The sequence below is a fragment of the Natator depressus genome, chromosome 5 (genome assembly GCF_965152275.1).
Source record: "Natator depressus isolate rNatDep1 chromosome 5, rNatDep2.hap1, whole genome shotgun sequence".
Lineage (NCBI taxonomy): Eukaryota > Metazoa > Chordata > Testudines > Cheloniidae > Natator > Natator depressus.
In genome coordinates, this window is record NC_134238.1 from 119,962,820 (window position 1) to 119,980,741 (window position 17,922).

Sequence of the window (17,922 nt, forward strand, 5' to 3'; positions counted from 1 at the left end):
GACTTGTTCCTGTTCAAACAATCTTAGCTATTAAGCACAACTCGGGATCTTGGAAAATTCAGTCATTTTTTAATTCTTCAAGCCCTTTCAGCATCTTGTTTTTCTCCAGAATCTCATCCTCAATCATGGCCCCCACATGTTTCTGACATGACTACAGTCTGTTTTGAAATACCCAGTCATGCTGCAGACAGATATACGTCTACCTTCCCGCTGATGCGCAGGGAAGGTACGTGGGTAACTCCTGTTAACCTTACTGGGAATAATGTGATTAAATCTTTTCCACCACCACCGCTGAATCTTGATGGCAGGCTTAGCCCCCAGGGAAGAATTCAGCTGTCAGTTATACCCAGTGAAGCCAATGGAGTTCAGTCAGGTCAGCTGTGTGTGGAATTTGAGAAATCAGATCTTCCTCCACATGAAGCCTTGCAATGGGACAGAGTCAAATTAGACTGCAAAAATATACCACAGGAAGCTCTCCTTCCCTTATAACCCCAATTCAGCAAAGCACTTAAGCACATACTTAAGTGCATTAAAATTACTGGTATTTAAGCACAGGCTTACGTGCTTTGATGAGCCAAGGCCTTCTTATCATCATCAGCATCATCATGGCAAATCCCAAACAGGCATAGCCTTCTTGCAGATCGGGCACCACCTGCACCTATCTCTAGCTACGTCCTTAAGACCCATGTTCAATTTTATTTGACTGACTGAGATAGGCAGACATACTGCCCTGGGGTAAGCATCCTGCAAAAATAAATGTTATTGACAAGAAAAAACAAACAAGTACCAGAGATTTTATTTGTTTTTTTTATATATATATGGAAACTTTAAGGTCATTTAATAGCTGGATGAGTCTCTGCACAGACTCACAGAAGGTTTGAATTAATAATATGCTGGACCTCATTTTAGTAATTGAAGTTCTAATGTGAGGAGGGGCCATCAGTTTACAGGGACTGAGGTATCCTTTTGTTTTACACTATCCCACTATCTGCAGCAGCAACCACATCAAGAATATCATCCTAATCTGCAGCAACATTATTGTTCTGCCTCTGGCAGATTGTGCAAATCAGAGTCAGGCGTGAACAGACTCACAAGCTAGAGAACCCCACCTTCTTCGGTCATGAAATGACAATCTTCATTACCATGATAATATTCCTTATTGCACCTTTTCACCCACTTCCAATTCCAGATCTCATCACCAACAGCAAAGCATGATAACTGCAGCTCAGTCACTGATCTGTTAAGTACTCTACTGTAGCATTTTTAGCTTTGTTCCATAAAACCGCATCCCATGTATGTGTGGGGAGAGAGGGCTTGGGGGGGGGGAAGTGAATAGTAGCGATTGCTGGAGAGATCCTGATCTAAGAGGAATGTGCTGTGGTATTATATATCCAGACAGCAAGCTCCCTCTAAGTTGCAAGAGTGATAGCCAAGAGGTGTGCGCATGTCACAAAATAAGATATGCTCTAGTGAGATTTCTATGGATTCTTGGATGCCCCTGAGTCCAAGTCGGATGATCTCTGCCTGATTAAGTCTTGCAAGAGAACTGGGCACTAATTAAATTTGCTGATCAGAGTTTATTTAAATAGAGGAGAAGATAAAATTGCTTGCAAACACAAGAGCAGGGAGGACAGGAGGGGGGAAGAAGAAAAGACGGAATCAGCAAAGGTATAAGGCAGTGTCGATGTTGGTCAGCTCTTCCGCTGATGTGGTTTTTCAGAGTCTCACACGGAAGCTTTCCACCTTCACATTCCTTCCGGGGCACGGAAATGTATTCAGAGCAAGAGGGGGAGAAGTCCTCAACTAACCCAGGTAACACTGACAGCATTTTGATCATGAATATGCGGTCAAGTTTGAACCAGCAGGGTTCCACAAGCATAGGGAACAACAACGAAAATAGTAACACTTCGACAGTGTTCTCAACAGTGATTGTCACAATGTCCAACGAAAGATATAGAAATGCCTGAATAATAATACTTAGCTCTTTTAGAATACCTTTAAGTTTTAGATCTCAAAGCACTTTGCATGGAAAGATACATATTCTTTTTTTATATCGATTCTTATTGAAAAAAAATCCCAGGTTTTACAAAAAGTATTAGCTTTTCTCCCAGATTTCCGCCCTACTTTTGTATCATTCAAATATATAAAAAATAATTTGTTTTATTAGGAAAATAGAATACATTGCATGAGATGTATGTAGTACTATAATACAATAGTCAGTGTGTATATGCAAAGCTGCCTGTTGAAGCAAGGTTATGTACCAGTCTAGAAGGTACACACAATAAACAGGCACGCACGCTCTGAAGTGCGTGTGCATCTGAACGTACTGATGAATCTCACGCCCACCACATACACATTTCAAGCTGTTAGCAGATAACAGTGTAAAGATCTGGCATACTAAAATGGGAAGAAAACGAAAATCTGCATCAGAATACATTTCAGAACATGAGGAAGTATTCGAAATTTAAAAAAAAACGTAAACAGGAGAAAAGGATGAAGTTGAGGCTATGCGCTGCAAATGGTGTGGCCCAATTATTAAATGTAAATATTTATAGGCTAATAGTTTGAAGTCTACAACAGTAAACTGTTTATTCAAACGAAAAGTTGTATTTGGGGATTAGAGATCTATTGTTTTCTTAAACTCTGAGGTGGCGTTGTGTTTTGAGTTCTGTTTTAGTTCTGCAGCAAACCACACTGAATTCCATTCATCAAAGCATTAATCTACTGAATACTTTCCCCCCTACTCCTTCCATCCACCAAAATAAACCCTGATATTTACCCAGAAAAATGACTAATAGTTTTTCCACCGATTTTCAACTCTTTTTTTGTTGTACTAACAAACACCAATAAATTCTCGGGGAAAAATTAAACAAAATTAAAACCAAACACGAAGGGCCCTACCTATCTTTCATTCATTTTTACAGGGCACAGAGAGGTGATGTCATCTCTTCAAGTTCACACAACAGGTTAGTGGCAGTTCCAGGAAGGGACAAACCTTAACAGCATATTGATATGAATGGGTTCTGTATATCTGGGTTTTTATACCACTCTTGAAACTGTAGTATCTGATAGAGCTGGGTGAAATTTTTCACTCTTTGGGTTTTTTTTCAAATGAAAAATGACCTTTATTCTAAAATAGCAACTCTTTTTTGGGGGGGGGGGGTGAGGGGGAAGGGTAGGAGGTTCAAAAATAGATCTCTCAAAACTTTGAAAAACATTTTGAAAATTTAGGAAAAAATAGGCAAAAGGGGGAAAAAAGGAAAAAGTTAGGGGGAAATAATTCATTTTACTGCAAGGGAAAAAGGTGAAGAAAATAAAAAACAAATAAAACTCAAGATGTCTAAAAATCAAAGTTTTCCAAAAAGATTTTCACAATTTTTTTTTAAAACAACAAAAAATGAGTATTTCAGAATGAAAATGACTTCATGTTTTTGCAGAACTGTTCTTCCTTTTCTTGACCACCTCTAGGATCTGTTCTCTTATGGGATGACCGATTACAATACTAAAGCACGAAGGATTTGGCCATTGACATCCAAAGAACATTTTGAGCTGTGCCCAATGAAGGAGGTCAATTAAATCATGAAAATTAGGTGCCTTTCCTTTCCGTACAGCTGAGCTGGGTTAGGAAAAGTTCTGCTTTAAATAACCCACTTAAGATGTTTAACAGACAGTTTTCAGAGTAGCAGCCGTGTTAGTCTGTATTCGCAAAAAGAAAAGGAGGACTTGTGGCACCTTAGAGACTAACCAATTTATTTGAGCATAAGCTTTCGTGAGCTACAGCTCACTTCATCGGATGCATTCAGTGGAAAATACAGTGAGGAGATTTATATACACACAGAACATGAAAAAATGGGAGTGGATGGGTCATTACACAAAGTAAAACTATTTCCCCATGTTTATTCCCCCCCTCCAACCCCCACTGCTCCTCGGACGTTCCTGTTAACTGCTGGAAATGGCCCACCTTGATTATCACTACAAAATGTTTTCTTCCCGCCCCCCACCCCCCCGCTCTCCTGCTGGTAATAGCTCACCTTAAGTGATCACTCTCGTTACAGTGTGTATGGTAACACCCGTTTTTTCATGTTCTGCGTGTATATAAATCTCCCCACTGTATTTTCCACAGTATGCATCCGATGAAGTGAGCTGTAGCTCACAAAAGCTTTTGCTCAAATAAATTGGTTAGTCTCTAAGGTGCCACTAGTACTCCTTCTCTTTTAACAAAAAGTGTCATTCCAGTTGGTGTGTTATACACTGCAGCACCATCCTACGCGTTGAGGGACAATTTCTCCTCTCGGTCAAACCAAAGCGGCACAAACCCATGGACTTCAGTGGGATTGTACCAGTTTGACAGAGCAAACCTTTGCCTGGAGACTACATCAAAATACACACACCAGAGGTCATGACTGATGTTTGCAATCATCATAAATATTTTTGCGGTGACAACTTCTGGGTGGGCTCCTGACAATGGCTGTCAAGGAAACAAAGAAAGCAATGGAGGGGAACTAGGCTTTGTGTCTCTCTTCATTTCAGTTCTGATTGTTTAAAAGAAGATGCTTCTGGCTTTTACAATTACCACATGCCAGCGTGCTGAACAATGCAGCACTAAGGCTGTTCTAGCATCCCCAGTTCACACTACGGCCTTTTCGGACATTAATTTCATCCAAATTGAAATTCTGAGGTGTGATTAATTTGCTATCTCTCTCTTGCCAGACTCTGTTTCTGTATTAAAATAACAAGCTAGAAATGAGAGTTTCCTCTGATCATTTAGAGCTCCAGCCAGGCTTGCTCATAGCTCACACGCTTTTTAGACTTACTCCAGGACAACCTCCTTCCAACATGGATCCAGGCCCACAATTCTATTTTGGATCCCATCCCTTCCTCCCAACACACACTACCACGGTCCTTTTATTCCTTGTGGAGATCTCTAACAAGCAGGGGGCAATTCTGGAAAAAAAGAAGCTGGGGAAAAGGGAGCTTACTCTAGGTAAGTGATTCTGATTTGTCTCTCTCACCCCACCCCTCAGGTAAAAGTATCAGCCGTGAAACAGTTATGCTGCAAAACATTTAAAGCTCCTGATTTTCACAGTTGCTGAGTACCTACAACTCCCACTGAAGATAACTGGAGCTGCAGCACCTCTGAAAATTAGACACCCCAAGTGTGGCTTCAGAGTTAGCACCCTATGGAGGTGAATAAGGTACTGGTAGTTGGCATATATCCAAAATCTATTAGTGTCTCTGTCACTCTGCAGATGCAGTCAAGGGAGCACTGCATTAGGTTGCATTCAGAAGGTCAGCACTAACTCCCATGATGTAGCACAGAGCAGGTACCTCCTGGCTATGGCTCTCCTTGCAGCTGGTCTTACCATCCCCTGAACCCATAGTTACCTAACTGCCAGGTGCTCAGATGAAAGGTGTTTCTGTGAGTTGGAGGGAAGAGGGGTATATACTGCTGTACTTTGGCTCTGCTGTCTTCTCACTACAGGCTTTGGGATCAATGGGGTGGGATTCCTCTCCTGGCATCTCCTTTGCACTTCAAGTGGAGAAGATGATATAGCCTTATAATTGGTATAACAGTAACGCTTAGAGGCCCCATCTGAGATCAGGGACCCATTGTGCTAGTGGCCGTACAAACCCAAAATAAGAGACACCCTCGCCTGAAAAGCTTACAGTCTAAGGGAGGGATTTTCAAAGAACTCAGCTTTGTCCTCAGCTTTGCTCTCAATGGCAGCTTTACTTTAATGAGTATGGAGTTTTGCCAATGCAGAGCACTTCTGAAAATCCTACCCCAAATAGACAAGAGACACAAAGGGTGGGAGAGGAGAAATTACGCATAGAAGGATTAGGTGATATGCCCAATGTTGCACAGCAGGGCAGGGGCAGAGCTGAGAACTGAGCTCACATCTTCTGACTCCCAATCTAGTGCCTCAGCCACAAGACCATCTTTTCTCATTTTAAACAGTATCAGAATAAGAGTGTTTCAGTAACTATAGGGTTTGCCATCACCATAGCTTTTACTATCAATGCCTAGTTGAAGCATAGACAGCATTGTGTGACAAAAGCCAAGGCTCAGGGCTTTGGTGTTCGACCATCCCAAGATGCCAGGCGTGTGATTAGATAAGCCACGTTTTATTAACAAGTTCTACATATTAGGGTCAATGGCATTTGCTTGTTTTTTTTCTTCAGTAATGGAGGGTTCACAGTAGAAAATCCATTGAATAATGGAGATCTGCACAGCCCAGGCAAGCAGCAGAAAGGATAGCATGGTGAACCCCAAATTCTTCTCCTGTGCACTTCTGACAGTCTGATTCATACTGTGACCCTGAGAATGACCTATTGTAGGAGCACGCCTTGGCTTCTGAGATGTCCTAGAACAGTTTGGGACTTGCAGATGGGAGAGAAATGTGCAGACTCAGCATATTCTCTCCTAGTCCTAGTCACAGTGACATAAAAATACCATTACTGCTTAGCACTTATGCAATGCTTTCCATTCACAAAGCCTCCCACACAACTTTATACACAGATGGGGAACGGAGGCACAGGGCGGTTACATGACTTGCCCAAGATTACACAGGAAGTCAGTGGTTAAGCTGAGATCAGATCCTTCTTCAGTCCTTCATTGAAGCGCTAGCATTATGGAATCTTTCCTACAGCACCTCATTGATCTCTCTCTCTCTCTCACACACACACACACACACACACAAAACCCCACCACTCACTGTTTGGCTTTCCCCTCCATCTTGGTGTCTGAAGTCGGTTTGGAAGCTCATAGGGGCAGGCCTCCTATCTCCTTATTACCAGGAGGAGGCTGGCATGTTTTTAGGCACCGCAAAATAACTACATTAATTGTTGTTTATTATTTGTATTGCAGTAGCACCCAGGAGCCCAAGTCACAGACCAGGACCCCATTGTGCTAGGTGCTGTACAAATGTTTGCAGTCCCATGAGTAGTCCAGTAGATCATACTGTACTTTCTAGACAGCTACCTAATAGTTAGCATCAATCTTAGCACTAACTCCTGTAGCTATGACTTCGTTTGCAGCTTCCCACCCAACCAGAACTGACAGAGCTGTGGCCTTGAGTGACATGGGTCCCAAAAGGTGGCCCTATAGACTCTTTTGTGCATGACAAACAACCCCATGATCTTTAGGAAGAATCCCAGTAACAAGCTTTCCTCCCTAGTGACTGGTTTTTGTTGGTTTAGGAACAAAGGAAAGAGCTAGAAATTTACTTCAAGTTTAAAAAAAAAATTAAACTCGGGTTTTGCAGAGGCTGATGGAATTTACACCCCCTTCCACAGCAGAAGCAGCACTGAACCTACCTGAATGCCTAACAGAAAAGCCTTTTATAACAGTACTAGTTTTCTCTTCTTGTGCCATTTCCAGATACTCTCTTCCTCAGTGTATAATAAATCACATTGTTTCTCCTATATCTATTAGCATGTTCGGATTTACGAGCGTCTAAATAATTACGTTTTTCAACTGGATCAGCTTAAGTGATTATCTCTTGAAATCCATGAAACTCTTTATTATTAAGATGCTTGTTCGTAGATCGGATTTTATTCAGCAGCTGAAAAGGTAGCAGAAGCCGCCGCCTGGGGCCGAACTGGCAAAAGCCAATGAAGCAGTGTAAGAGACCCTGCTTATTGACTCAAGGTACATCTATACTGCAAGTAAACACCCGCTGCTGGCCTGTGTCAGCAGACTCGGGCTCTTGGGGGTTGGGCTGCAGAGCTATAAAACTGTGGTGTAGATGTTCGGGCTTGGATCTGGGCTCTCAGATCTTGTGAATGGGGGGATGGGGTGGGCTTGTCCCAGAGGGGAGCCGAATATCGATATTGCAATTTTATAGCCTCACAGCCCAAGCACCACGATCCCGAGTCAGCTGACATGGGGCAACCATGGGTGCTTAACTGCAGTGTAGACAAACTCATAGGGACACCATTGTGGGCTGGAAAAAAGGGCACCAGCGTCAGATCCCGGAGACCAGGTTCTATTCCTGGCTCTGGCTTTGGCCTAGGACAAGTCACTTCATGTCTCCATGATTCTGTTTCCCCAGCTGTGAAAGAGAGATAATGATACTTACCTCCTTTGCAAAGCACTTTAAGACCTAGAAGTGGTCTTGTTGGTCCAAATCCCACAGCCCTTGGTCAGTTAAAACTCCCATTGAAGGTAAGAGTCTTTAAGAAGGAATGCAGGGTTCAGCCTTATTTGCAACAGCACATATCCTATCTAAAGCAAACAGAGGGGAAAGAAACCCATTTACTTCAAGAGCTTCCAGTGCTTTCATGTTTTCTACCAAGATTAAGTAATTGATCTAACTTGAAATGCAACATCAGAGAGAATGCCTTCTTCCTCTACAAAGAACAGCACTGAGAAATGGCTTCTTCAGCTTCCCATACACCTTATAGGCTATAATTTGCAGTCAGCTTTATCAACAATCAAACAGGGACTGATTTTGATCTCACCCCAATGTAAATCAGGAGTAACTCCATCAATGTAAGTGGATTTACATTACAGATTTAAGGCAGATCACAATCAGGCCCACACTGTATGTACGTGGCTCTTCAGAGTTTTGGAATTATTTCAGGAAAGGAGTCAAATAATCCACCAATCAATAGAGACAACCCTCAAAAAGTTCTGTTTAGCTAAGCTCCCACACTTTGGATGTGAAGCGCATTAAGACCTACTGATGAAAAAAGTGCTACGTAAGAGCCAGGTATTATTACTATCCAAATGTCTTTGGTGTTTCACCTAGAAGACCTGGAAATTTCACATGAACAGACTCTCTCATGTTATTTTGGCGTCTCCATTTCTAATCATGGAAGGAAGCTAGGAAGTGAAGAGACCATAAATATGAGAACTAATCAGAAAATAAGTTACTTTTTGGAACTCCAGAGAAAGTTTTGTTTGAGTTTTGAGTCAGTTCTTATTTCATCCAAATTGGTTGGTCCAACCTAGTACTTATCTGGGGACAAATCTTTCTGAGCTTCAGACAGATGACACATGTCTCCAGAAGTCTGTTCAGATTGACACAATGCAACACACAGCAGCACGTATTAGGCAAGGACATCACACTGCATGTACACAAATGAGATCTTCCAAGCACTGCTAAGAGCATTGTTGTTGCTTCACGGCACCGCTTTCAGGGTTTAGCTGGAAGCACATAAGCACATTCTAACGGCCCTTTTATAGGCATGGCATCCCCAAAGGGCTCTTAACCAGAAGAGCTGAGCGATAAGTATGTAACATTTCCTCAAATGCTTTTCAAGAGAAGCATTAGGGATGGGCGAGATAGCTAGTGAGCAAAATCATAAACCAACTTGCTGGAGAAGATTAGAGTTCAAATGACTTCCTATCAGTCTGATTTTAATTTATTCTCTAATGCTATTAACTATACATTGCAAAGCTAACCAGGGTGTTTTGTATCCTATTCTGTTGCATATCACATACAAACCTCCCGCCCCAAGACAACGTTGTCATTAACCTGATCTCTCTGGTGCCCATCTTAGTTATGAACATCCCCTTTCTATCATGCTCTTAGATACACAAATGTCCCTTCTGATAAGAACTCCCTCAGAGAGGCGGTGTTTATTGATCCTAGAAGGCAGGATTTACTGGGATGAAACCTACGTTGGGAATGAATAAAGTAATGATCACACAAGCTGGGTGAAGAATTTATATGAAATAATGTATTGGATGAATTCTGCCCCTTTTTGTGTTGACAAATTGTGTGCGAACATCATCATTTTCTAAATTTCTAGATGAGGAAGGCTCTTAGTCACTACAATGCATTCTTTCCCAGGTATCTGGCTGATGGGTCTTGCCAACATGCTCAGGGTCTGATCACCATATTTAATTTTCCCCAGGTCAGATTGGCAGAGACTCTAGGGTTTTTTCACCTTCCTCTATAGCATGGGGCCTGGGTCACTTGCTGGTTCAAACTACAGCAAACGATGGATTTGCTGTAACTTGAAGTCTTTAAATCAAGATTTTATGATTTCAGTAACTCAGCCAGAGGTTATGGGTCTATCATATAATTGGGTGAGTGAAGTTTTGTGGCCTGCAGGAGGTCAGACGAGATGACCACGTCCCTTAAAGTCTATGACTCAATTCAGAATAATTTACCGAATTTCTGCAAATAATACCTGGTCTGTGATTTATTTATGAGCAGCTGATTATGGATATTGGCCATTCAACATTCAAGCAGTGATTGGACGTGCAGGTTGAGATTCTGAAAGCAGTCTAAGGGACTTAGATGCATATTTTCCATTTAAACTTACAGAAGATTGTGTCTGAAATTCTCTAGTCTGCTTTGAAAATCTAAGCTACAGGTTTTATGGGGCATGTCTACACAGCAAGCAGCAGTCGGCAGCAGCAAGCCCAGATCTACAGACTTGGGCTAGCGCTACACTTGCCTTTTCTTTTTTCTCTCTCTCTCTTTTCCTTCAACCACCAGAAGAATGAAGAATGTGCATCTAGTTGTCTGCATCAGATCTATTTGGGTAATTTAATTTTCTCCATATGTTAGACTGTGTTCCAATAATGTAAAAATACATGAATAAATGCTTCTCAAGCACTGATAAGATGCTTGCTGTCAGGATTTGACAGAAGAGAAAGTGTTCAATGATGCCAATGCCCAGGCTGTCATCCAGTGTTGTCTTCTAGGTTTGCCAGGACACTAGCAGCCCACTTAACCCTGAGATGCATAAATCTACTATGTAAACCAGTGATTACAATATCATACACGGCAAGTGATGGAAGTGTGGTCACCTGAATGTATGAGCTGCTTATTTTAACAAGACTGCCATCATATTTATCAGTTCCTGCGTTACTTATATCTTAGGCCCCCATTCTCCAAGCTACACCTTATAGGTGCACCCCTAGCCCCATGACGGGCTCCAATGAAGTCCCAATGCGAGTGGACTCTGCATGGGCGGAGCTCCTTGAAAGACTGGAGCCTGAGATTGTAAAACTGAATGTTAAACACATCTACTTCTCACAACTTGAAAACATTTGGCATTAGGGTTTAAATTACACACATGGAAGATAGTACACGCATATAATAAAACTTCCAATCTACTCCATGTGCAGTGCAGAAGGATCCATTGCAATATGTAACAACTAATTTAATTCATATTCTTATGTGCCTTCCAAATTAATAGTAGCTCCATTATATATATTTAATGATATAAAGAAAGGAGCACTTAGAAAAAAAAAACAGAGCTAAATAAAACCAGACAATCTGGTCCAGTGGAGGAGGCAACAGGCAGGGACTCAGACGTGGGTCCTAATCACACCTCTATCACTGACCTGCTGTGGGACACCTGGGGCAAGTCGTTTTGGGGGGAGGGATAGCTCAGTGGTTTGAGCATCGGCCTGCTAAACCCAGGGTTGTGAGTTCAATCCTTGAGGGGGCCATTTAGGGATCTGGGGCAAAAATTGGGGATTGGTCCTGCTTTGAGCAGGGGCTTGGACTAGATGACCTCCTGAGGTCCCTTCCAACACTGATATTCTATGAACTTGTCTGGTTCCCCTCCCATTCTTTGTTTTGTCCATTTAACCTTTAACGCTTCAGGTCTGGACTATCTCTAACTTAGCTGTCGAGGAAGGGTGGTGATTGGTTGAATTACTTCTGATGGTCCAATGACCCTGTTTATGAGTTACCTGAGCCTGTCTGTAGCCTATATAATCATAACAATTAGGTACAACAATTGTTAATAACTTAGCTTGATTACAACTCAATTTCTTCATACATAACCTAGGCACAAGATTTCACTTGATTTTAATTATATGCAAAGTTTGAGGAGTCTGCATGATTCCATTTTGAAGATCATTTGGGACAAAGGAAAGACTAACATATACAAAATTTCTCAAAGGGCTTAATTTTTAATTATTTTAATTTATAAAATAATTAACACAAAAATACTTGTAACTTCTCCAATAATTAACTCTTTACTCAGAGTATGTGCTGTGAGTTTGGGGAGGATATGATGCATTTTTCATACCAAACAAAAAGGCTGAATTGAATCCGTGCTTTAAGTGCAAACTGGAACTCAGCTTTAACCAGGGAGTTGTGGCCAGTGCCTCCTTAATAACTGAATATTATACCCCTTCCAAATTTCCTGTTTTTCAATCCTTATTACACTAGCTCTGAATACTCTTGTTATCAAAATACTTGTCCAGTCCTTTATTGAATCCTAATACACTCTCAGCCTCTGATATCTTATGGCAGTGAGTTCCACAAGGTAACAGTGCCAAGAATTACTTTTTAACAGCTTTATTTTTTTATTTTGTCTATTACATTCTTTGTAGCAGATCCCAAATATATCTTTTAGAACTTCTGGCTAATCCTTTGGGATGCCTACCTCACACTATGAGAAGGGTGCACCAGCTGTTAAGGTCTGTAATGGAAATAATTCTTGTAATCGCTATGCATATGACCTTCACAAATGCCATGGAAAATGACCATCCAAGAAACAAACTATGGCTGAAGCTCTATTGGACTGACTACCTTGTGCTGATGGCAGAGGGAAAAGACAAACAAAAAGACCTTTCTTGTTACTTTCAAGAGAGACAAAGAACACGCTGAGAAAAATGAATGAGTAATGTAAAAATGACAGGAAAAAAAAGAGTTCTGTTTGGAATGGAGGTCCAGTTTCCACTGAGACAATGAAAATAAAATAACGTTGTAGGGAAATCATAACACATTTTGATCTGTTCTTTTAAAATGTGTCTATAGCAAAGATTTTACAGCAAGCCTAAATGGGATTCTTCGCTTTGGACTGTATTACGTGAGAAGCAATTTAAACATTCTCCATCACAAGGCAGAAGATAGGGTCATTACAAGTGATCAGCCACTGTAGGTGAAAACCCCTGGAAAGCCAGCAACCAGAGGTGCTGAAACAATCTGTATAGTGCGAGTGCGGAGAGCCCTTGAACCAAACTGTAAACCTTGTATATGATGGAAACCACTTCAAGCCAGGGGTTGCAGCAGCACCCCTAGTTCCAGTACCTATGCCAGCAACCACACAGAGCTCCATCTTTATTAGGTCTTTTAGAAAAGTTAAAGGACTTGAGAAAGTCTGTAAAAGTGAGATGGAGAATGTAAATAAAAATTATTAGGTTTGTGACAGAGATGAGACAAAAGGGAATCCCAGTTATGGGAAACTTCAGGTAAGGATCAGAAATTTGTGGGCATCTCTAACCTGGGGGATTTCAGTTAGGGGTAATTCATTGTGGCTTATGACGATGGCTCATTATAAATAATGTAATGTTTCAAGTGACTTTCATCCCAAAGTACATTACAAACCATGGCCTCAATCCTGGAGATGCCTGTGCAGAATTTTACATGAGTAATCCCATGGAAGTCGTACAAAAACCTACATTAACAAAAGCTATCAATGTTGCAAAGCCAAGCACTCAAAGGTTAGAAAATGCCAGAATTGAAATTGCCCATACAACCTTAATTCAGTCTCCTTGTGCATACTACGCATTATGACACAGTCTTTAAGTACATGATCTCACGTTATTTTTCCACAGGACCCCCGCCTCATTCACTGCAGAGGATAGACAATGCTTAGGGAATGAGTCGAGTCATGCAGTGAACGAGCCTGTTGTCTGCAGGCCCCCAGCTTCATTCACTGAAGAAGATGGAAAGCGTGTGGTGGAAGGAGGGAAGCAGATGGAGGAATAGAAAAGATGGCCTTTGACACTTGACTGGGACCCAGGAGATTTGGATTCTCTTCCTGACTCTTCCACAGCAGAGGATGAAGAATAATTTTGCCTGCGTCCCGCATAGATCTTCTCCATGTAGCCACTCTGGAATGCTACACAAGAGTCAGCAGAGCCTGAGAGCACGTATTGCTCAGAGTGGCAGCAACTGGAGCACTGCCACAAACTTTAAAGAGCTCTGAAAATTCTACTGTGCACCTGGAGAGGGCCATCCTCCATAGCTTAGAACTCAGCCAAATTTAGCCCGATTTTCTTGGGGGCACTAAAAATCATCTTTCACCTCTGCTTGCCCCTCCTAACAAATTCCAAACCCTTACTCCAGTCTCCTGAGATATTAGAACCGTGAAAATGAGTTACCAAACAAAATGTAACGTGCAAAGTGTGGCACAACCTCAACAGATAGTAGTCACTACCATTCCCACTGTGTATGCTAAGACCCCTGTAATGCCTACACGCAGTGAAATGAATTAAAGGCACAGCAGGGACTTCAATTCAGAATTGTCTTAGTTTTGCCGGGTTCAACCGTTCACGTACTTTGAAGGCACAAGATTACGTGCAGTACTGTTTCGGAACACATTTCTACAGTAGATTTCTGTCTGTCTGTGAGAATCTCGCCTAATGGAAGTTACTGCAATACACAAAAATCTATCTGTGCACTGAAGCAAAAAGGGAAATGTAACTCCAGCTATGGTGCATGTGCTTTTCTCTGCCCCCCACCCCCCCAATCGCATTCTTGCACTAGTTATCACGACTGGGACTAAAAGGGTAACAGTTCAAGACAGATAGCACAACCCTGGCCCCCAGAACAGAGTAAATGGTTGCTGTCAATTGTTCCCAGCAGGCTGGCACTTGGAGTGGTTGTCATTCCCTTGTGCTGGAGTTAAAAAGCCTTATAAGGTAAGGGCTGGCCAACTGTTAAGCAGTCTCAAGTGTTCTTCAGTGCTGAAAAAAACTCCTGGGAATGCACAAGATACCCCCGGCAAAGATTACACCATATTTCACAGCAAGCTCATACAGTCACAAAGCAAATATTGTATTTTTGAATTTCAAACTCTTCAGGCTATTCTTTTAAAAGTAATATTGAAATGGGTTCCCATGTGCCATTTCATTTTGCTGAGGTGGGAGGATCCGGTCTCAATCACTGTTTTTATATGGGCATGGGCCCTGTTAGCTCATTCCACAGGCAACTTGTCGAGGGGCAAACTGTATGTGGAATTTCCAGTGCATCAGGTCCTGGGTAAGCAGATGTGCTGGCCATATGGAGGGAAAAAGGGCTCCAGCCTTCTAATTTTGAAACATGGCTGAAAATGCACAGTGAAATTGTAGGTACGGGGACATCCACATGGAGAATCAGCCCCTCCATGTTGCTCCCCTGCTTCACCAGCAGCTCAGCTCAACCAGGACTCAAGATGCCATTTGTGGGAGGACTGCTGTGCAGCAGTACTCTCCCCTACCCAGCCTGAGTCAAGGCAGGAGCCATGGAATGGGATCTAAATGTTGCTTTGAGCTGCACTACCTCTTGATGGGATTTCCAGTGGAAAGCTGGCCAGGAGGATTAGAAACAATAAGCGCCCTCCCAAGCTCACGGAGCCTCGGCTGTGCAGTGCTCACAGGGAGGGACTTCTGCACTTAGGGAAGGGGGATAATGCCAGGTGAGTATGTTGGCAGCCATCTTGCTTGACATACTGGGGACCCTCAGAGCTAAAAGCTTGAGTCTCTTTAGCCTGTAAAGTCAGGCTCTGTAGCTTTGGGCTGTAACCGACCCACTCCTCTGTGACTCGAGCACAGAGACTTGCAGTGACCAGTTAGTTACATGGACTTTGCTACCTCTTTATGTTTCCTCGTCACTCTGGCTGCTGCTTTCATGAGTCTTCAGCCCTCCATGATGCTCAGCAGATGGCCATGCTACAGTATGTTTGTGGGTGCTCGCTTATAAACCAGTGAGCCATGCCAGACAGGCACAGGCTCTCTTGTAAACCTAACTGTGAGCCAAAGAAAACTGTTGCCCTTCTAAACAGCCGTGCCTCTGGATGCCCATACACTGAGATTCTTTGAAGTGCTTCCCAGTCATTGCTGCTATTTGCTTTCTTTTTCCGAAGCCTATTTAGTATTCCAGACTTTAACCATTTCTTCTTTGTTGTTTTTAAGAGAAATCCTTGCCCATTCATTTTTCAGTTCACATTTGACAGCTCAGTGGCACTATAAAGGAAATGGAGTAAAAGCTAAAGTGCAAACTAATTGGGAAAAGTGCATTTGGCCACTGCTCTAAATTGGATAAAATTGCTCTTGCTGCCAATGCTCTGAGTGGAGGGACTTGACACAGGAAAAACTTTGGTTCTGCACCTTCTGAATCCTCGAAACCCAGCCTCTCTTGTGAAATGTTTGCAAACATTGTTTTGCATGACAAATGAGCCTCAGCTGCAAAATCCAAACACAGATTGAACCACTCCAATATTCCAAGGTGCTTAGATCTAGGGTGTTGGTGTTGCCAATTACAGAGACCTGGGGGCGGGGTGGTAGCTGCAGAATTCTGATCAATTATTGGATTATGCTCAAATTTCTAAAGACCGTTTGAATCCAAAGTTTAGTTTTGGGCCTCTTTCTATTTTCTATTGTGTTTTTTCAAAAATAAATAAAAAGTCTTAAAATGAACAAAAACCACACAAATCATTGCAATTTTTCATTTCTTCTCCCTAGCAAAAGACCCTTTCAAAAGGCGATCACAGAATCTCTTTGGACACACTTCTCCAGGATTCCCACACCAGATCTTGAATTCAATATTCTTCTCTCACTATATTAATAATCTCCTACTGATGTCAACAAGAAATCTGTTGAGAAGAATATCCAAGTTGAAATCTCCTTTGCAGATCAGAGGAGATAAAGGTCTCTTCAGAGAAGGAGCAAAATTATTAGGCAATCTACTCCCTCTACTTTCATTGTGGAAGAATTGATTTGATTACCATGATAGATGGCTGTAGATTTTTGAGGACATACTTTGCTTTCAATGAGGGCAAGTGTCTCTCTCAATGGAAATTACCTCACTTAGGCTACGGATGATGGTAATGGGAGAAAACTATAGTCAGCCATTGTCTTGTCCCCATGCTCAGGTCTAACTGGGCACCATATTTGGGGTTGGGAAGGAATTTTCCCTGGGTCAGATTGACAGAGACCTGGGGGGAGAAGGTGTTCACCTTCCTCTGTAGCATGGGTCACTTGCTGGTTTAAACTAGTGTAATTGGTGGATTCTCTGTAAGTTGAAGTCTTTAAATCATGATTTGAGGACTTCAGTAATTCAGCCAGAGGTTTTGATTATTACAGAAGCGGGTGGGTGAGGTTCTGTAGCCTGCAATGGGTGCAGGAGGTCAGACTAGATGATCATGATGGTCCTTTCTGGCCTTAAAGTCTGCGCATCTGCATGTGAACATCATGAGTTGGGAGCAAGATGTATGGAGGCAAATGTTCTGCTTTAGATTTCATTCTTCTATTGACAATGTGCTATATCACATCAACCATCTTTGGCAGAAGACAGATTTGCCACAAGCTTAATCAGGAACCTCTAGTGGAGAGATGCTTGTTCATCTGTAACTAGCCACACTAAGGTCTTATAAGCCTTCAGCAGTATGTACTAGAAAGCAAACTACATTTGGCTGAGTGGGAGTATCCCTACAAATCTCATCGAATGGTCCTGAAAAACTATGACTAGTATAGTAAGACCTGTCCTGAGAGGCCCAAAATGCCTTGGGTGGAGTTATTTGGACAATTAGATGATCTAATGCTCCTTTGTGGTCTTAAGTCTGTGACTATTTAGCACCAGAGCTGGTTGACATTTTCCAAATTTCAGAATGTTGAATTTCAAAAAATGGTGCCATTTTAAAAAAATGTTGGCGATTTTCTTTTGACCAGCTCTGTTTAGCACTACATACAGCACTATTCCTCAGATTATCTCAGAGGGCTTTGCAAACATTAATTGATGGAATGTGTCAACACCACTGTGAGGGCAGGATGGTGAACATTACTATTCCCATTTTGCAGGTAGAAAAACGGAGTTACACAGAAGTTAAGTGACTTGTTCAAGGTCAGACACTGAGTTAGAGCAGGTATTAGAAACAATGGGCGATCTGGTCCTACTGAAGTTAATGGGAGTTCTGCCCTGACTGATTTCACCCTAGATGAAATCTCTTGACTTCCATATC

General features: G+C 42.0%; 1 long non-coding RNA gene across 1 annotated transcript in view; it reads left to right on the forward strand.

Annotated features, from left to right (window-relative positions):
- The first annotated feature begins 1,758 nt into the window (after positions 1 to 1,758).
- Positions 1,759 to 17,922, forward strand: part of LOC141987784 (uncharacterized) — an 88,964-nt gene continuing 72,800 nt past the window's right edge. Inside the window, exons 1-2 of the long non-coding RNA XR_012639619.1 lie at positions 1,759 to 1,812; positions 2,925 to 2,966. This is a non-coding gene — a long non-coding RNA (uncharacterized LOC141987784). The remainder of the gene's footprint in view (positions 1,813 to 2,924; positions 2,967 to 17,922) is intronic.